This window comes from Lactuca virosa, chromosome 3, assembly GCF_052849685.1.
Source record: "Lactuca virosa cultivar CGN04683 chromosome 3, Lactuca_virosa_CGN04683_v6, whole genome shotgun sequence".
In the NCBI taxonomy this organism is placed as follows: domain Eukaryota; kingdom Viridiplantae; phylum Streptophyta; class Magnoliopsida; order Asterales; family Asteraceae; genus Lactuca; species Lactuca virosa.
Genome location: NC_136428.1, coordinates 406,569,602 through 406,591,876, shown reverse-complemented (window position 1 = coordinate 406,591,876; position 22,275 = coordinate 406,569,602). Strand labels below are relative to the sequence as shown.

The following is a 22,275-nucleotide window of genomic DNA, read 5'->3' as shown; positions in this document are numbered from 1 at the left end:
ATAAAATACTTATGAACTCACCAGCTTTGTGCTGATACTCTCTTTTCAAAACCACTTGTATTCTCAGGTAATCAGTAATGCAGGTAAACGCAAGATTCCTGAAGTCAAGACGCTAAGGCGTAGATTCTTTTGCTATATTTTATCATCACATGTAATTTAAATTGGGAACATGTATTTTTGGAACATGTATTTTGGAAACAATGTAATCTTTTTAAATTATATCTATGGGTTGTATTTTACTTTCTTCACTATGGTTATGATACTGAGCATGACGTCATCCGCCCCCGAACGTTTCCGCCGTTCTGGTTTGGGGGTGTGACAAATCGTCACAAAGACAATATGCACAATCGACACCTAGTGTCCTATAGTATAGTGAGAAGACTCACCTTCCATGTAGCAGATAAAACACAATAGCTCTCACACGGTGAAGACTTGTACTACAAAACACCTAACAACAATAAATAAGTACCCACTCAGTCTACACCGTAAAACCTCGAAATTAACCAAAAGTTATATATGGTCAAAAGACAACGATGGAATTTAACAGTAAAAGTCAACTTTGACAGGTCTCCACGTCGTGGCCACCCATAGGCCACGTTGTGGGAACTAAGAGACAAAATAGCCGGGTACCCTCCGCAGTCGCCACGTCGTGGTCACCTAAACGCTACATCGTGGAAAATGGGTTCCAGTAGCTTAACAGATTAAGAGATAAATCTATTAAGCCATTCCTCCAAACTTTCCAGAACCCTTCCTAAGGCCTAATACATCATAATGATCGGTGCTTTTCAGTGTTGCATCTCCAATGCAAGTTTAACACTTAAACTCAACTTAAAATAAAGAAATAACACCAAAGATCATATGCATTAGTAGCCCACAATATCAACAAACTTCATATCTGGAAAATATATCCAATAAGGGACCCCAACAATCCATAAAGTTGCTAACTTTATGAATTCCAAGCAATTTACCAAACCCAATATAGAGAAAAATGGGCAAAAACCTAGATCTGACATGTTTACAACATAGAGCTTGAGTCTTGGATATTTACAATGGTCCAAAAAGTAACCAAGGAGATGATGATGAGACTTGCAAGCTACACCAATGCTTCCATAATGATTCCTTCTCCTTCAAAACATAAAAAATGACCATACAAGCTCAAGATCTTCTACAATGCTGCTAGGGTTTGGATGAGGTGGTTTCTATGAGGGTGGAGGATACAAAATGAGGCAACCCTAGGAGTTAGTGCCCTTAAATAGGGCACTAACCCCGTAAATTAGGATTTTGGCCCAAAACAGTCCCCACTTCATGGCCAACATAGCGCCACGTCGTAGGAGACTTAAATAAAATCGCGTTCGGTCTGGGTCTTGCCAGGTCGTAGTGGCGCTTCCACCACGTCGAGGCCTTCCAATTCACGTAAAATTATATATATATATATATATATATATATATATATATATATATATATATATTATCTTTGGAACATAAAAAATGACGTAACGTATAGTTAGAAATGCAAACACAAGGTTTACCTGAAGGAACTAACTTAACAGCGACGGTTGAGATAGTGTCATTTGACAAGATGTCAGGTACTTAACCAGGACATATCAAAGGTATTGGGCGTAAACCTTCCAATAGAACCTCAAACTATTGTGAGGGAGAGCCCTCACAACCACAACTAATGGAGGTAAACGTAACATAAACCAATTTATTTTTAACTTCAAACTATCATATAAAGATTGATAAATGCATTTTAGTTTTGTAATTTTGATACTCGTTGAGTATTTGGTATATTTTTTTTTTGTAATTAGAAGTTTGGTTTATGCTTTTAGTTTGGTATTTTAGTTTATTTTAGTTTGGTATCTTTGGTAATTGAAAGTTTGATATGTTGTTTGGTAAATTGATAACTTGGTACATTGTTAGTTTTGATGATTAATTAGAAGTGTGGTATATAGTTTGGTTTCCGTTAGTTCGTATTTTGATATCTTTGGTAATTGGAAGTTTGGTATCAAATTTTGTTTATATTTATTGGTATTTTGTTATGTTGACAATTAAGATGTTATTATTAATGTTCATGTTTATTTTGTAGGTAGATGATCTCGTTGATGCTATTATAAAAAACCCAACATATAGCAAGAAACTTTTTAAATGGTTTCAATCGATGTCGATAAAAGGTTGTGGCGGAGGTAACGCAGATGGCGATGATACTAGGGGTGATGATGAGGACAAGGATAACCCCGAAGACGACGTTGATGATTAATTGGTTTATATATGTTTAGTATGCTGAATGTATGTTAATGACTAAATAATTTATCGTCAGATTTTATTAAGTATGCAATTGATTTTTATTAGTTACTTTATTTTAACAATGTGCTTTTTCTTGACAATGTCGACTATAAACGTATGTATTTTATGCAATTTTATTAGTGCAATTTATGTAATTTTATTATCGCATTTTAGCATAATTATTTAAAATTAATAAATAAATAAGGGCATTACCGGTAACCATGTGTATTACCGACGGAACCTAGCTCCGGCGAGGTACAGTTCCGACGACGTATATTGTGCCGGTGATCGTTAATACCGGCAACACAATTACCGGTGACATGTATTACCGGAGACATCAATACCGATGACAAAAGGGTTTTAGTGACGGATTATTAGCGCGGCGACTTGTTGCGTGTACTATCTCTATTTTTTGTAGTGAATTTTGATCTTTAGCTTAAATAGTTCAAGCGCCTATGTATGTTTTTAAGCCAAACGAGCATATAAAAGAGTGCATATTTAGAAACATAACAAGACTAATATGTTGCTTCAATTTTTAAAAAGAGTTTATTCTTGTTCGAGTTTGCGTTTTACAAACTAAAAAACTGAGTCTTGAAAAAGCTAAACACTGAAGCAACGAATGATGGGATGTTAAACGAGTTGGCCAAGCTTGAGTAAAAAAAATAGCTTATCGGTCAAAGCCGAAATTTCCAACTTCTCAACTCGTTAAAACTCTTAATTTTGACTTTTACAAATAGTTTTGTAAATTAAAATATGTTAAATGTCGTTAATTAGTTATTGTAGAAGCAGAAGCATATCTAGGGTTCAACAAAGCATCTCCATTCCTCACTCAAGACAAACAAATTACTGTCAGTCATCTGCAGGAGAGAGAGAGAGAGAGAGAGAGAGAGAGAGAGAGAGAGAGAGAGAGAGATATGTAACTGTTAAGCTAAAAATGGGGGGTTGGGTTATTCGCTGTTGCTTGCCTTGGAAAAGAGCCAAGATAAGAGCTATATTGCATTTGCACGTGTAAATCCAATGACACCCATCAATCCATCATCACTCTCTGTTCAAAACCTAAATAAAGACAGTCAAACAACACCCACATAGATCTATACACACAGATTTAGAGAGAGAAAGACATACACTCAGAGCCTTAAACACGCAGTTAAGTCCATACCTGTGTGTTTTGTTCAACACCCGTATCTTAAAGATAACAACTTTACCGTATTCTGCAACAACCCCAACAGGACTCTTTTATTTCAATCCGGCTCTCATGAAAAGATGTACAAAAAGTTTTGTACTTGAGGTTGTTTTACTTTTTCATTTACTTAAATATATACTAATGTCTTGTCTAAATAAATGGAAAACAATATATATATATATATATATATATATATATATATATATATATATATATGGACACATGGAAATTACTATTTTGTGAAAAAGACTAAGAAAATATCTCGTTTGGTAATTAATTCGTCTATGAGAGTATTTTATATATATATATATATATATATATATATATATATATATATATATTATGATTCTCAATCTTTTACAATGTTTATTGATAATCGTATTTTGAAGGAATAAAACTGAGTGAAAAAGCGATGTGTGAAAACAATAATAAATAAAAATTATTAAGAATGCATTATAATGACGATAATCGTGTGACGTTGAATGTATTCATATTATCAAACAACTTATTCGCTTAGTCATTATTAAAGAATAACACTGTCCCAAGGCTGTTCCAAACATATTTTGGGCTCCGGACGAAAAAAATTGACCCTTAAAATACACAAATGTAATCAATTTTTTTTATATAATAATCAATATGTAAAAGAAAATTACTTGTATTATCTTCTAAATATAACAATTTCCATAAAAACATTTAGGCCCCTTTAAAAGATGGGCACTGGACGGTCGCCCCTATCGCCCACCCTCTGGGACGGGCCTGCACTGTCCACACATAGCTGCACAAGAGATGTCCATCACATTATAACCTCTATATATATATATATATATATATATATATATATATATATATATATATATATATATATATATATAGAGAGAGAGAGAGATTTGAATAATAGGATTTTTGAACTGGAAGATCTTTTTAAGGGTTTGAACATTGTTGTCAAACAGCTTAAAAGGAAACCTTTGAATATACAAATAAGAAAACATCTATGAGTACACTGTCTTGTATAGTTACTTTCCATTGATCCAGAATTGATTATTCAACACATAAAGGAATATTAATATAACATAAAAACCTTGAATATGAATAATTGTTGTGATTGTTTCTTACTAAGTTACAAGAAATGCCAAAATATAATGAAATAATGACAACGATATTTGCCATCGGTTAATGTGGTGGTCTAGGTTTTTAAAAGAAAAGAACAGAAAAACAGAAACAATTTCGAAGTTCAGAGAGAAAAAAAGATATTGATTTCACAAGTTTTGTACAATCTTAAGTCTTGACCAGACATGCTATGGAGATCTAATCATTTCAATCAATTAACATCACAAACATACTAATTTATGTGAAATTTATGTAAGCAAAACAAAAAACGGAAGAGAATTGCATAAAGTTAAAGTGACCAGTGAGAGGTCGAAGATGAATGTAACAGGATAGTGTGATTCCTCTTCATTCTTACTAAAAAGGGGGCCGATTTGCTCCCCAATAAGCGTCTGTTGGTATTTGACATGAGTTTAACAGATTAGGAGGCAATCCATGAAATAACGATGAGTTCGCCTCATTCATGAGTTGTTGTTGGCCACTAATTCCAGGAGGCGATCCCAATTGTTCGTTACCGGATACGGGTGTAGACTCTTCTTCCTCGAGAGGAAGCCTCTCGTAAGCAGCATTTCCAAAAGATGCTGCCATAATTACCACGGGTCCTGAAGTCACTAGGGGACCCATGACACCTCCTCCGACCACCTGCCCTTGACCACCGGCCAAGTAGATTGTTAAGCCTGAAGCCGCAGGCGGAGCTGGAGGAGGTAAAAATGAACCTGAAAGCGATAAGATCTCGAATCGCCCATGTAGTGTAACAACCTCCCCAGCTGTTGCCGGCTGCTTTAGGGTTACGTTTGTAACAGTACCGCTACCACTCAAAATGCAAACCCCTCTTTGTCTTCTGGTTGCAAAATTTGCTATGCTTTCTTGGATATCACACCCATTTGCCACCTCCATCACATGAGATCGGAGCGCGTTTGGACTGTCACGTGTAATTATGATCGGAGGCTTGGGCTTGTTCTTCGATCCCGACGGACGTCCCCGTGGCCGCCTTGAACCGCCACTACCACCACCACTACTATGATCTCCTTCTCCTCCGGTCACCACCGATGCTAATTCTCTATTACCATCATTATTATGACTATGATTACCATCACGCTCGCGCTTCTGGCCGTGGTTGCGGCTGCTACTTCCACCACTTTGCTCGTCCTCCTCCGGTGGCTGCTGGTGGTGCTGCTGCTGTTGAAATTGATGGTGGTGGTGCAGCTGAAGATCTCTTGTATGAAAAGGAGGAGGTAGAGGACGACCATGAGCTGTTACTGGATTCATTTCTATCTTTGATTCTTCCCTTTATAAGGAAAGCTGTCAATTTCAATTCGCTCTAAATTTTCCCCAATTTCAGATACTCTTTTTGCTGTGTCTGTTGATCGTTTTTGAGTTGGTTTTCGTCGCTCTAATGCTGCTAACTTTCATCGGAAAACAGTTGGATGGATGATTTGTAAGAACCAACCAAATTTTTAGCAGAATTCTCCATACTTCTACCTTGTAAAACACGAATTGACCCAGCTATAGAGAGATCATAAAGAGGGAATTGTATTCCAATGCTTATGGTTTTAGGGTTAGGTCTTAGAGAGAGAGTTTTGTTAAGAAGAAGAAGACAGCGTGCGCATGGGGGGCGGTGGGTGGGACCTACCTTTCTCTTTCCTTTGTCTCCCTTGCAGCCTCGCTAACCCCACGTTCTCCCGTCTTTCTATTTTTTTTTTCATTTTTCTAGTTTGTTGCTTTCTCAATAAATATAATATGCATTCATAATTTCTGAAACGGTGAAAGTTTACTAGATTGAAAAAGATGTGTACATAGTCATGATCATACTCAATGTTAGCATACATAAACTCACACTACTACCAAGCTGTTCTAAAAGGAATCCAGGGTTAATAAAGGTGTCTCATAATCAATTTTCTGGATATATATGTTTTGTGTCGTGTACATTCGTTGTTCTTAAGCTATATTTCACTCTATGTATTCAACACTTGTGTAAATTGAACAACACATTTTCATTTTAATTTATTATCTGAATCACATAACGTTAAACAAACCACTAAACAAACAAAACAAAGTTGTGCATAAGTGAAAATATCGTAGTAATTAAATTTTGGTTTGAGTATAATACACACTCTAAATATTCGAGGGTGTCCCAAAAGTGAACCTATCAACCCATAAGAATACAAGAAAAATAATATACATACAAACTTTGAACACTAGTATAGAAACTTGACTCTATAAACAAGTTATGTGTCCTTATTTATTCATGGCTATATGAAAGCTAAGTCCAAACTTTTATTGCGACCACACTTCACAATATTCTAGTTAATTCCTTTAAATCGTGGACCTATATTTATGTTTTTCCAAAGGAAATCGAAGAAGATAAACTTCAACTTTACATTACCTACAAGCCCAAACACATAACTTAGATTATTTCTAAAATGCGTCCTAATCACTAAATATGAGGGTTTTTTTTTTTTTTTTTTTTTTTTTTTTTTTTTTTTTTGCATTGAATATGACTTCTAATGTTATATTAGAATAAATTTGGGTGTTTCATCTTTGGGATTTAGATGAAATTTAATCATATCTCAATCACACACTTGTGTACAATGTTCAAGGACGTATTCACTGTCAAGTATCGTGATCAATGATGTGTCTTAAATTATACATATTTAATGAACATTTCATATACTTATAGAGACATTTTTATGATAAAAAGAGGACAAAAAAGGTTCTTAATTGTTATATATTTATATTTTTGTAACACTCGGTTTGGATTTGCTTTGTTGCTCGGGGCTGCGGCCCAATCATCAGTTGTCATAAGGCTTAGGGCCTTGGGAAAGGAAGGATTTGGCCCAATTCGGATGTGGGTGTCATAGTATAAGTGATCCAAGTGTTCAGTTGTGTCTTCGGAGGCCAAGGGTATAATCATAATTGGATATCTCGATCTATTAGAGAGTTTGGGTTTCGTTTGGGAGTTTTTAAGGTCTGGGTGTGTTGGTAGGAGTGTAAGGCTTCTCGCCACCTTTCCGTGGATATAAGGTTCATTGGAAACGAATTTAGGATGAGGGAGTTATGATATTTTGAAGTTATTGGCAGAATTAGCCGCTAATGGAAATGTTTGGCAAATCAGTCCCATGCATGCTTGGATGCATGCGCGTGTTTGGCCGGGTACGCCCAGCGTAAGCTGGGTTACGCCCAGCGTATAAGGTTATCTTGTCGCGGGTGGTTTGTGAGTATGTCGGGCGTACTAAGGGGCACGTGGGGAGTACTCCCTTGAGAGCAAAACCTTAATTGCCTTCTTTATTGACTAACCTTTTATGACTAATCTCACTTTGTTTCAAATAACATTGCCTTCTTTATCAGTTTTATTTTTAAAAATCCATTTTAGACGAGTTAATGAATCATCCTTTGATTTAGGAATTAACATCCAAACTTTATTTCGTTCGAATTCAGCAAGTTTAGATTGCATTGCAACAACCCAATCAGAGTGTTCTAATGCAACCTTTACTGTTTTTGGTTCTAATTTTGAAATGAACACATTAAACATACAATATTCTTGATGAACATTCAGCACTTCATTTCTTTCTCGAATTTGGGCTCGAGTCCAGACACTAGAATTTGGATCACCAAGAATATGTTCCTTTGGATGATCTATTGTCCATTTATCCATCAGTGGATATGCAGGATCAGAGTCTAAAGGCACATCTTTGAAAATATCATTCGCTTCTAAACCTTTTCCTGCAATCAAGATATTGTCAGTTACATCATGAAAATCATTATTTTGATCATGGTTATTATCAGGATTCGATCCACTTGGCTCCCCTCGACCTATGGATTTGAGATGTGATGTTACCCCTCAACATCAGCATGATTCAACACATGCTCCCCCTCAACAGTTGAATCAAGGTTTTCATTTTGTATTGTCGAACTCAAGTGCTCCCCCTCTACTTGATCATCAGTCGAAATCGATACTCTTTCGACATTCACCCTTGAAGTTGATGAAGAATATGTGTCATTTTCTTCATACGTGCCAGTCGAATCATCAGAATATTTCGATGCTTCGGGAACATGATTATCATCAACATGGTTTTCAACATCAATGGCCCTATCAGGAATTCCAAAAATTAAATCAAGATCAATATCATAAGAATTCATGATTTCAGATTCAACATTTGTTTCGGCCATTATAGGCTTTTGAACAAAAGACAGTTCAACTCTTTTGATGTAACAACATCGAATGTAAGATTGAAAGTTTCTTCGATCTTCCTCATTTGTTTGTTCAACACCCTATAGGCTACAAAGTTATGAGGATATACCAAGAAGATTCCTTCGTTAGCTTTAGACTGAAATTTAGAAAGATTGTCCTTGAGATTCATGATAAAACATATGCACCCAAAAACATGAAAGAATTTAACATTAGGTTTCCACTTGTTTATTATTTTATAAGGTCTAATATTAAAATGACGATGAATGAAAGAACGATTTTGTGTCAAACAAGCAGTCGAAACAACTTCTGCCCAAAGATATTGAGGCAAGTTCGCATAAGTAAGCATTGTTCTTGCAGCTTCACATAAAGACCGATTCGTCCTTTCGACAACACCATTTTGTTATAGTGTGTAAGGATATGAAAAGTTGTGTGACATTCCCAACTCAGTTAAGAATGAATCTAAAACTCGATTCTTGAATTCTGATGCATTATCACTCTTTATCCTTCGAACGTTCTTCTTTAAACTCAATTCGTTGTTCTTGAGAAAGTCAATCATCACTTGTGCAATTTCAGACTTCTGTGGAAGAAAGAAAACCCAAGTAAACCTTGAAAAATCATCGAAAATGACTAATATGTACTTCTTTTTATTAAGTGTTTCAATAATCAAAGGTCCACATAAGTCAATATGAAGAAGTTCCAAAGGTTCGATGATTTTTGAATCTATAACAATTGGATGACCTTGTCGATGTTGCTTTCCCTATTCACATGTAGCACACAACGAATCATTATCAAATTTTAAAACAGGTAAACCTCTAACAAGATCATTTAAAACAAGTTTGTTAAGATTTTTGAAGTTAAGAGAAGAAAGACACCGATGCCATAAGCAATTGAGATCAGAGGATGCTTTCGAAACAAACATATGGAAGGTACACCCACAATTGGTTTCAAGTCGAGAATGAACATATATCCCTTTCATTTCGACTTCAGTAGAATTTCCTTCGTTTTCTTGTTGGAAATAATACTTCCTTCCTCATTAAAGAGAACCTGATTTCCAGTTCCAACAACTAGTCGCAAAACACTAATCAGATTATGCTTTAAGCCTTCAACACATGCAACACGATTCACCTTGAATTTCCCATTCGTTACTTTTTCGTATCCTTTGAATTTACACTTCTTGTTGTTTCCAAACTTTACAACTCCAGCATTGTACAACTTTCAAAATTAACATAAATTATCCTTCCTTCCAGTCATGTGACACGAGCATCCACTATCAATATACAAGATTTCATCATATTGCTCATCACAAAGCACCTCCAATCAATTATAAGAATTTAGGTCCCCAAGACCTTTTGGATCCTTGGACATTAGCTTGAAACACATTATGCAATGAAGAACCTATAATCTAACTACGAACTTTCGACTTAAAATTGTCAGTTAAGTCAATTTCATTGGCTTTAGGCATCGAAATGTAATCATTCAATGGGAAAGGTTTAACATTGACTTCCACTTTTTCATCCTTTTTCTGAAATCCATCAAATTTCTTCTTTGGAATTTCTTTTCATTTTCATACTGCAGGAGTAGATTCTTGAGACGAAGTACTTCCACACATTGAATCATTCAAGTACATATCATAAGCAGATTGAATTTGCTATTTAGAATAATTTCCTGACTGATATTGTTTTCCTTTTCCCTCAAGCTAGTGATTGATGTTCCTTACATCACTTCTGGAAAATGTGGATTTTTAGGTTTGAAAGGTTCACTTTGCTTTCCTTTAACATCCGATTTTTCAAATTCTCGTTTTGGAAAAGACCTTTTTGGACGATTTTGAAAAAGATTTTGATATTGGTTACGATAAGCAACATCATTTTGTTGAAAAACATTTCGATTTTGATCAGACCTTCGTTGAACTTTATTTGGACCACGATTTATTTGTCCATAATTTTGAACATAATTTCTTTTTCCATGACTTTGAACAAAATTCTTTTGTTAAATGTTTTGAACAAAACATCCATTTCCATATTTTTGACCAACATTTCTTTGATTATGATTTTGAATATAGCTTCCATTTCCATAATTTTGAAAATTATGTGGTCGAAATTGATTTTGAACATTGGTTCGACTCTTTTGAAAACCACTTTCCTTTTGATATTGTTTGTTTTGCAATGTCGTTTTATTTTGTGAAAAAATCTGAATGGTTTTAGAAGATTTTTGTTTAAAAACTTTTTGTTTATGAAAAACTTTTACATTTTTCCAGTAAACTTTGTTTTGTGCTTTTGATTTCGAGACTCCTTCCTCACAAGCCAACTTCTCTACTTTTCCTTTGAAACATTGTGTTTTCATCTTTTGATGTTTTGGGTCATTAGGCAAAACATTAACACCTTTTTCTTTATTTTTATTATCCACATCTGACTTTTCACTTTTCATTGCCCAAACACGTTTTGGTTTTTGTTGTTGAAAAGTTGTTGAGTTTTTGTTCAAACTATTTTTGACAGTGTTTTGATTCGAATAAAAACCTTCTTTTGTCACTCCTTTATTGTCTTTCTTAACCTTAGTTCAATTCTAGATCCACCTTATCACCATTTCCTGTTTGTGAAAAAAACTTGATTTGGAAATACAACTTCATCTGTATCCTTGAACCTTTGATAGACCACTGAATTTGATTCCAGATTATGTTTTCCTTTATCTTTAAACACCTTTGTGTACTCCTTTGATTCTTCGAAGACTTGTTCGACTACAACTCTAGGAATAGGTTTCACATTCGAAACATCATCCTCATCACTCACATAGTCTTCAACCACAACATGATCAAGAGGATCACAGACTTTGGATGTAAAAGGTTGATCATTGTTTACTTTCGACATTGAATCATGACATTTTTATTTTCCTTTATCCGTCGAATTGACATTAATAACATATACTCGTGAGCTATCGACACTCTCCTCAGCCTCAATTTCAATGATATTATCAGAATCATCTTCGATATCAGCAAAATTTTGTTGAGAATCAAGTATCGACTTATCAGTCATATTTAAAATGTTGACTTGTTCATTTTTAGTTAAAGTTTTATTCACAATATGCACAAGTTCATTAGCATTCAAATGTTCATTAATGTTTACTATTCCATACGCATATGAATCATTTGGAACCTTGTCAAAGTCTGCTATCTTACTTTCACAAGCATACGTAGTTTCATATATTTGTTGTCTTTTGTAAGTAAGAAATGGAACAAGTTTATGATGTTCACTATAAATTTTAGCTGAATGATGTAGTTCAGTAATTTTAGCATAAAACCTTTTCGCAGAATTACAGTAAATATTATGTTGCTTAACAAGCATGATATTGTACATTCGAATCGAATCTCTATCAACTAACAAGTTAGTGATTCATATATCTAAAGCTTCTATTAATCCCTTCTTTTCCTCTAATTTTTTTTGGCATCATAGTAAAGCGACTTGGACAGTTCTGTATTACTACTCATAGAGATTAACATGTCATTAAGATAAGCACAAGTATTAACAAATTTAGCCAAAACATCATTATAAGAAGATGAAGGAATTCTAAATGAGTAAAGAAGATCACGTACGTTGGCAATCATTAGTGATTTCGTTGATTCATTAGACACGAAACACCGTCCAGTTATTTCGTGTTCACTCATATCTTCCACATTCACTTTCTCCTCATCATCTTCTTCCAGCTTTGCATACATGGCTCCGTGACTTTCTCATCGTCATATGAACCAGACGACCATATCTGATAAGCTCACTCTTCCTCATGACCTCATCTGGCCATCAAAGAAATTCCCTTTGTTTGAACACAAATTTCTTCTATCTTCTCAGCATAGTATGCTTCATCCTTGACTTTCTCCTTCTTTTCATATTTTTTTCTAAGCATGCAATCTTTTTCTATACTGTTCGACCCATTGCAATAGTTACAATTGTAATCAGAGTCTCCTTTTAGCTTCAACTCCGTCTTCTCAACAAAGTTCTTTACTTCTTTCTTTTCCTCTTTCGACTCAACCTTCACATTCTTTCCAGTCGAACTATTTCTTTTAAACTCATTGCTGTTCTTGAACTTCGGATTGAAAGGCTTCTTGAAGAATTTCATCACTTTGTTGTTTGATAACTAAGCAACCGCTTGATCATCAGATTTAAATAGAAAACCTTCTTCCTCAATTTTATCTTCTTCAGCAGATTCGACTTCTGATTCCTTGGCTGTCACTTTCGACATCAATGCCAATGGTCCTCCCAAACTTAAATTTCCTTATTCAGCAATTTCATTTATCTCACTTTCATGAGCTTTCAGAACATTATACAAATTTGCCAATGAATAAGCATCGAAACTTTCTTGAGCTTTTATCATGAAGCTAATGTTTCTCCTCTCCTTTCTCAATCCCATCAGAAATATAAGATTGAACTCTAGGGACAAACGAGTCACTCCGTATCGAGAACATTTGAATATCAGTTCGTTCAATTGATCATAGTAAGACTCGACTGAATCGTTGTCCTTCTGTTTGAACTCACCCAATTCCAACAAACAATGGTTCACAAAACTTTTCTTTGTCTTCTCATTAACTTGATATTTCTCTTTCAAGGTGTCCCAAATTTCCTTTGTAGTTTTACAACTTCGAACGTAATTGTAAACTACTGGTGGAAGAGCACCATGTAGTTCACGTAGACATTTCTTGTCGTTCGCTTTGATCTTCTTTCCTTGAGTGATCATGTCTTAATTTATAGCAGCTATACTAATGTCGACTAACATTGTCGGACTGAATTCTCCTCTATTAATATGTCTCATCAGATCTTCATCAATTCCATTGAGATAATCTTCCATCCTATCATCCCACTGATCGTAGTACTCGGGCATCAGCATCAGAATCGTAGTTGATGATCCGAACAAGTGAGAGATGTTCTTTATTATGTTTAGATTGAAGTTCTCCATTGTTGTACTGATTTTTGAAGAAAGAGGATTCTCATATTTAACACAAGATTTATGAAGGAAATCAAACAAAGATTGATTAGAAAACAATCGATCTAACATGCTGATGCATAATCAACTCACACCAATCAATTGAATCATGTTTTCTTATTCAAATTGTTGAAGTTTTGAATCGGAAAGAGTGATTCAAAAAATATGAAAAACACGAGAAAACTCCAATCGATTGGATGAATCCTACTCTAATACCAACTGAAGTGTGCTAGATTTGATTACGAACACAATCTATTTATGAAAAACATTTAAGAGCACAAGATGTAAATATAATCTTGTTGGCTCGTATTAAGTCTGAAGAGAGTACAAAGTATCGAGAGTGTTTTACAATCTGAAGTGCACAAAAGTTACCCTATACTCTAGTACATACCTTATTTATAAGGTACAATAGACCAAGCAAAAAATACAAAGACTAAACATTCTAGCTTCGAATACTAACTGTGCCTTGAAATACATATAGAGTCGAAATCATTTGGATTTCGAATCCTTACAGACTCATTACATTTCAACTCCTCACTATAAACGATTCAACCCCTCAGGCCTTAAATAGGGATCTATATTGAGTTTATGAGTTATAATTTCTTTATCTAGACATGTCATATCCTCATGTTTCCATGCGAAGGTTTTATTTTTGTCTTTTAAGAACTTTACTAAATCATGTTCTATTTTTTTGGTATCGAGGATCCTATGAGGACTTTGGATTCAGGATCCTCAACGTTTAAGGGCACTTCTTTTATGTCTTGCTCACTTTCTTGTAGCACGTATCATGACCTTTTCTGTAAATGCTATGCTATTCTTGGTGTCGTTGAAGACTTCATCAAGGTCTTATAGAACTCTTTAGATTCTTGTTGATCGCCAAAAATCTTCACCGTTCCCCATGGGATAGGCATCTTGATGCATTGATGGTATGTTGGTGGAACCGCTGTCATGTCATGGATCCAAGGCTTACCTAATATAACATTATAGGAAGACAAATCATCAATAACACAAAAGCATTGCATATAATTTACCCCTTAAATGTATATGGGTAGCTTGATTTCTCTAATGGTGTGCTTCATTTCACCACCAAATCCAATTAGGACCAAGGATCTTATGATTATTTCAGATTCTAGGATGTTCATCATGGTTAGAGCACCTAGAAGAATGAAGTTCACCGAGGATCCTTCGTCTAACAGGATCCTTCTGATGAAGTGATTGGTGATGTATAGAGTAATCACCAATCCATCATGGTGAGGATCCTGGATGTTTTCTATATCATTTTCATCGAAGATGATCTCCTTGCTGTTTGTTATCGACGTGTTCTTTCATGGTCTTTCCTCCCTTCCCGTCGTGGATACTTTGGTGTGTCTTTAGTTGTAAAATAAAAGTTACATAGATGTTAGATCCTCCGGAATTAACATTGATTACCTTGACGTCTGAGGGAGGGGATCCTGGTTTTTCCAGGATCTTCGCAGAGTCTTGCGCTTTTTCTCTGGATCTTTCTTTTCTCCTTCGTAGGATCTCATTAAGATATCCTTTGCTAAGGAGATAACTAATCTCCTTCTCAATGGCTATGCAGTCCTCAGTGTTGTGACCGAAATCCTCGTGATATGTACACCACTTGGATTTATCCTTCTAGCTGTTCGATTTCTCACCTTTTCTTGCCCATCTCGCTTTGTCAGTAAGAGCCTACATAGTGAATACTAGACCTAAAACATCCACAGAAAAGAAATAATCAAAAATCTTGCTGAAGTCGTCTTCCTCTCCTTCATCATCAACAACATTAAGTATATGATGATAAAGTTTAGAATATGGTTTTGACTTATAGGATCTTTGGGCCGAGGATTCGGCATTCTTGTTAGAGTTGTCATAGGAATTTGGTGTGCTGGCTCTCTTTTCTATTTCTTTGTCTTCTTCCAATCTGATGAATCTTACTGATCTACTTCTAACTTCATCCATTCGTTTTTATAGAGTCATCATAACGTCTTCGTAGAATGGAGAATCCTTCTTTAGGCCCATATTAAAGGCTTTCACGGTAGTGGCCATGTCGATGTTTGGTATGTTCAATACTTGCCTGCCAAACCTGCTTATAAAGTCCCTTAGGGATTCTTTGGGATCCTGGACCACTCGATAGAGATTACTAGTGATCCTTTCGAATATTTTTCTACAAGAAAACTGATTATTGAAGAGATTAAGTGAGAAAAAGAGGTAATAGAGTAGGGGGAACATTAAGAAGTCATTTTAAGGCTGATCTTTTAAGAGTCGAGTAGAAACCCTTACATAAACATGCTTCTTTTAAGTGTGATGGAATGAGAATGATATACATTTTCTCTCTATATTGTGTTATATGTTCCTCAGAATCTGAGGTTCCATCGTAAGGCTTCATGCTCGGAGTTTGGAGGCGCTTTGGAACTTTGGTGTCGTCTATCGAGGGGACAAATCTTGAGATCCTGCCACCGATGGGGGATGTTTCCCGAATAGGTTGGACCACCCCTGGTATGCCATAGATCATCTGTCTTAGTTGCTAGAGTTCTTTGTCCATGACGAAACTTATTCATGCATCAAGATTCACATAGTTAGTATTAAGAGTGTTACTGCCAAAGAAGTTACCAGTATTTCTATTATTAAGGGTATTGAAGGTTTTGTCAAGATCCTGGATCACATGAGTTTTGTTGTTTGGGATTGCTACCCCGGTTGGGGTAGCAACGAATGTTGGAGCTGTAGATTCTAGACGTTTCCCTAGGGATCATGCATAGTTCAAATTCAGGATCCTTCGTTCCAAGATTGAGGGTGTCACCTGATGGGGTTTACAGATCTCTGCCCTTATTCTTTCCCCCTCATTGAGTAGTGTTCTATTTTCTTCCTATTGCTGAGTCACCTGCTGTGTCAACATCTTCATCATGGAGCAGAGTTCGTTGTTAGAGATCAAAGCACGAGGATCTTGTGAACCCAAGGATCATTGATTCCCATGGCTAATGATCGAAGAAGTGCTCTTCTTCCATGCATAAAAAATTTTCCTTTGACTCAGGAGTCCACTCAGAGGTGGTGGAAGATTTTTTGAAGAAATAGGAGGAATAGAGGAAGAGGATAGGTTTGGTTGTGTAAACATGATTTTAGTGTAATGAACACCACAGCCCCACGCTGGGCGCCAAATTGCTTTGGTCAAAAAATCAATCAAATGAAAATCGACCAAATTGTATGAGAGGTTGTGGTGTTGTAGCTAATTCACGAATCAAATTAAGATCAAAATGACAAGAGTGTTTTACAAGGAAAGCCCTTGACCCTTGATAGGATCTCCAGTATAAAACCTTGGGAGGTGATAATGATCACCTTCCTTGTTTTGATTTTATTTATTAGTATGAAATCTACATATATGATGATAAGAATATAAATACGAATGTTTTAGTAACTCTAGTTTTGTGTGTAGTGTGTAAAATACATGTGTGTTTATAATGTGATCCTAATAACTAAAAGTCCGATATTTACGGTTTCCTCTTGAACAAGTATGTTCATGTTGTTTTGACTTGGTATTCTCGGGTCTTAAGCATGATTGAGATGATTTTTCGGACTTTAAGAGTCTTTAGTTGACTATTTGTGCATAAGTGGCTGATAAACAAGAAATATAGCCATTAATGTTGTTAGGAAATAATATATATTTCAAAATTATTAGATTTCTTTGAGATCTGGGATCCTGGATAGGATTGAGGATTTTGCTCCTAACAATATTCTTTCCAAACTTTTCAAAAAGATCCATGGTTGTTATAACTAGTTTATAATTGTTCAAAATATTAAAGTCTTCCTTTGCCAAAATCTTATGTTTTTGAAACCATGTTTATAACACCGTAAATTTTCAAACAAAAATTTTCATTTAAAAACCCAAATATCTCATTTCAAAATCACAATTTCCACAAACATCAATTTATCAAAACACATGTCTCAAAAACTGTTTATAACACAAATCCTGGATCCTCCAAAAAAACATATCTCCGACGCAGGTGTGTGTACAATCAAGTCGGCGCCTTCCCGTGATCCTGAGAAGTACCTGAAACACATAACACATAACCCGGTAAGCACGAAGCTTAGTGAGTTCCCCAAAATACCACACACAACTCATTAGCCACTCTAGGTTATAACTCAATAAAACCCTCCGGTCAATGTGTCTCAGTGGGACCCTCTGGTCCCAACTCAATAAGCTCATAATAACAATACTCAACATAAATCACAAGACATGATGCAAAATATTAAGATACACAGTTAAGCAAAATAAACATCTCAATCACACAATGATACCACTCATGGTAAGTATAGTGAGAAGACTCACCTCGTAAGCTAGCAAGTAAAAGTCTCGTACTCGGAAATCTCGAACTAGCCTCCGCCTAACACATAGGATAATCATCCCTAATTAATACTCTACTTATACTCAAATATACCAAAGGTTGTTCTCTCTTTCTCTCTAACTCTTGGAATGGGTAAAAGACTATTTTACCCCTCCATGGTCTCCATTACTCATATTGACCAAACCCTAAAGTCAACAGAAGTCAACTCGAGTCAACAGTCCAAGTTTGACCCGGCTCGCCGAGTGCATCTATGTGACTCGTCGAGTCCACCTGTTTTGCTCAGAAGTCTCATGAAAGGTCCAAATCAGATCGTCGATTTGACCCCCAAGTCGTCGAGATTCCGCATGATCAAGCTCATCGGGACAAATCCTAACCGACTCGTCGAGTTAGGACATGGACTCGGCGAGTCTCTTTGATCTGATTTCTCATTCAGACGTTTTAAGGCAGATCTATCACTCCAAACACTAGATCTACCATCCTAAGGCTCAATTTGTCACGTAAAGCTTCGATCTTTACGCTCATGCATGGTGGTTTTGCTCTAACCTACCAATACATTTTCTCACAAGGTGTTAAACACCATGCTCCTCATATGGATGAATAAAGTTGGGACCTTTAGGCTCTAGGGACCTCACAACGTCCAGATCTGAGGTTTAAACCTCTTGATAACTTAGTATGCTCTAAGTCCCAAATAAAATATGATGAAAACCCTAATTTTTCAAACTCATGAGATCTAACCAAATAAAAGGGAAAGGTTCAAGCTTTTTACCTTCCTCTTGAAGCTCTGGACGAAATGGCCTGAACCCCAACAACTCCTTCTTGTTTCTTGCTGAACAAAATCCTCTTCCTCCTCAAAGATGCACTAAAATCCTTCAAGGTTAGCTTGGAGACTCTCTTAGCTCACTACACTCGTTTAGGGTTTCACATAGTAGGGTTAAGCAGCTGGTGAGCCAAAAATGAGGCTATAAGTGTCCTTATATAGGCCCCAAACCCAGGGATTTAGGGTTTCTCTTCACAACGTCTACTTGGCGAGTCGACTCTCTAACTCGTTGACTAGATCATTAATCCCACGTGGCACATCGCGACTCTACTCGACGAGTTGTAGCACCAACTCGTCGAGTTGCTCAATAGTCCTGAAAAATAAATAAATAGATAATATACCTGGAAGTCCGAATGTTACAATTCTCCCCCACTAGGATCAGACTTCGCCCTCGAAGTCATGCTCTGGAAATAGCTCTGGTTACTGCTCTCGCATCTCGGATTCCGATTCCCAAGTCAAATCGGACCCTCTCCGATGTTGCCACTGGACTTGAACCAGGGGCACCTATTTGTTCCTCAGAACCTTCACCTTTCGATCCAAGACCGCAATCGGCCTCTCAATATAATTCAGGCTCGCATCCACCTGAATGTCCTCTAATGGCACCACTGCCTTCTCATCGGCTACACACATCCTCGGTTGAGACACGTGGAAGGTGTTATGAATTTGACTCAACTCTACAGGTAGCTCCAACCGGTATGCTACCTTTCCAACTCTGGCGGTCACTCTGAAAGGACCGATGTATCGGTGCCCTATCTTGCCCTGTTTCCTGAATCAGATCACCCCTTTCCATGGGGATACCTTCAGGAGGACAAAGTCTCCAACCTGGAACTCTAGCTCGGATCGTCGCTGATCTGCGTATCTCTTCTGGCGACTCTGGGCTGTCAGTAACCTCTGTCTGACTTGCTGAATCTACTCAATCATCTTCAGCACTATCTCAGTGCCACCCATCACTCTCTGCCCTACCTCTCCTCAGCAAATGGGAGTCCGACACCTTCTCCCGTACAGAAGCTCAAAGGGAGGCATACCAATACTCGAATGATGGCTGTTGTTGTAAGAAAACTCAACCAGGGGTAAGTAAGTGTCCCAACTTCCTCCGAAATCCATAACACATGCACGCAACATGTTCTCAAGCATCTGAATCGTCCGCTCGCTCTGCCCGTCTGTCTGCGGTACTGAAATGTAACCGAGTACCCAACTCCTCATGAAATCTCTTCCAGAACCTGGATGTAAAGCGCACGTCTCAATCTGACACTATTGAGGTCGGCACTCCATTCCGAGCTACCACCTCTCTCACATAAATCTCGGCCAGTTTCTCTGCAGAAGAACTCTCACTAATAGCGAGGAAGTGAGCGCTCTTCCCCAGCCGATCCACAATCACCCAAATCGCTTCAACTCCACGTGCAGTCCTCGGTAACTTGGTGATAAAGTCCATAAAGAACTGCTCCCACTTCCACTGGGAATCTCCAGAGGCTGTAATGGACCATGTGGACACTGGTGCTCTGCCTTGACCCGGCGGCAGGTCAAGCACCTCTTAACTACCCAGGCAACATCCCTCTTCATACAGGGCCACCAGTAATCTCTCTTCAGGTCCAAATACATCTTAGTGGACCCGGGATGGATCGAGAATCTCGACCTATGCGCCTCCTCCATCAGTGTACGCCGAGCTCCGCCCGTATAGGGTACCCAAATCCGCCCTCGGAAAGTCATAAGCCCATGATTGTCTGTCACAAACTCAGACACCTGCCCAATTAGTCTCTCCCTCTTGCGGTTCTCCAGTCTCACGGCCTCCTCCTGGGCCTCTCGAATAGTATCTAAGACTGGAGTCATCACCGTCATCCTCATACACACATCTCAGATCGGAGCGCTCTTGGCACTACAAATCAGGGCATCGGTTACCACATTAGCCTTGCCCGGATGATACAAGATCTCACAGTCATAGTCTTTCACCACATCCAACCACCTCCTCTGTCTCATATTCAGGTTGGGCTGATCCATGAGATACTTCAGGCTCTTGTGGTCCGTGTATATGGTACACCGAACACCATAAAGATAGTGGCGCCAAATCTTGAGGGCGAACACCACCGCCCCTAACTCCAAATCATGGGTGGGATACCTCGTCTCATTAGGCTTCAGCTGCCTCGACGCATATGCTAGCACGTGACCCCTCTGCATCAACACCACACCCATCCTTGTGATAGACGCATCACAATAGACCACAAAGTCCTCCACTCCCTCCGGAAGGGCTAACACCGGAGCTTCGCACAACCTGTGGCGAAGAGTCTCGAATGATGCCTGCTGCTCAGGCCCCGAAACAAAAGTCACACCCTTCCGGGTCAATCTGGTGAGAGGAACCGCAATCTTGGAGAAATCCTTGATAAATCTCCGATAGTAGCCGGCCAATCCCAGAAAACTCCTGATTTCGGATGGGAATCTCGGCACCTCCCATCGCATAACCGCCTCAATCTTGGCCGGATCGACCAATATCCCATTTTGATTAACGAGATGTCCCAGGAACTGGAACTCTCTTAACCAGAAATCAAACTTGGAGAATTTGGCATACAGCCTCTCCGACCTCAAAACTGCAAGAACCTCTCGCAGATGCTCCTCATGTTGTTCTCTGGATCTCGAATATACTAAGATATCGTCGATGAACACGATCACCCACCGGTCCAACATAGGCCTGCACACCCGGTTCATGAGATCTATGAATGCCGCCGATGCGTTGTCGAGCCCGAAAGGCATCACCACAAAATCGTAATGCCCATAACGAGTTCTAAAGGCCGTCTTCTGAATATCCTCCTCGCATACTCTCATCTGGTGATATCCGGATCTCAAATCAATGTTGGAAAACCAAGATGCCCCCTGCAGCTGATTGAATAAATCGTTGATCCTCGGAAGTGGATAACGGTTCTTGACCATCAACTTGCTCAACTCCCGGTAATCAATGCACATCCGGTGCGAACCATCCTTTTTCTTGATAAAAAGGATCGACGCTCCCCACGGCGAGCTACTCGGTTGAATAAATCCCTTCCAGCAGCTCCTGAAGCTGTGAGGATAACTCCTGCATCTATGGTGACACAGGACGATAAGGTGCCTTGGCGGGTGCCACCCCCGGAACCAAATCAATCCGGAACTCCACTTCCCTCTCGGGAGGCACACCCAGCAACTCCTTTGGGAAATCATCCGGAAACTTTCACACTATCAGAACCTCGGCGGTAGAACTTGGCCTCTATGACACAATCCGCGTATCCATCACGTACGCCAGGAAGCCCATATAGCCCTGCTGTAAACTCTGCCTCGCCCTGGCAGCAGAGCAGAAAGCTGACCCAGATCTGGTACCCTCGCCATATACTGTAAGCACTCCCCCACTAGGGTCTCGTATAGTCACCATCTG

The 22,275-nt window shown here is 38.0% G+C and overlaps 1 pseudogene; it reads right to left on the bottom strand.

The window, feature by feature from the left end:
- Window positions 1–4,696: 4,696 nt before the first annotated feature.
- LOC145167772 (AT-hook motif nuclear-localized protein 18 pseudogene) lies at window positions 4,697–6,176 on the bottom strand (annotated as a pseudogene).
- Window positions 6,177–22,275: the final 16,099 nt, after the last annotated feature.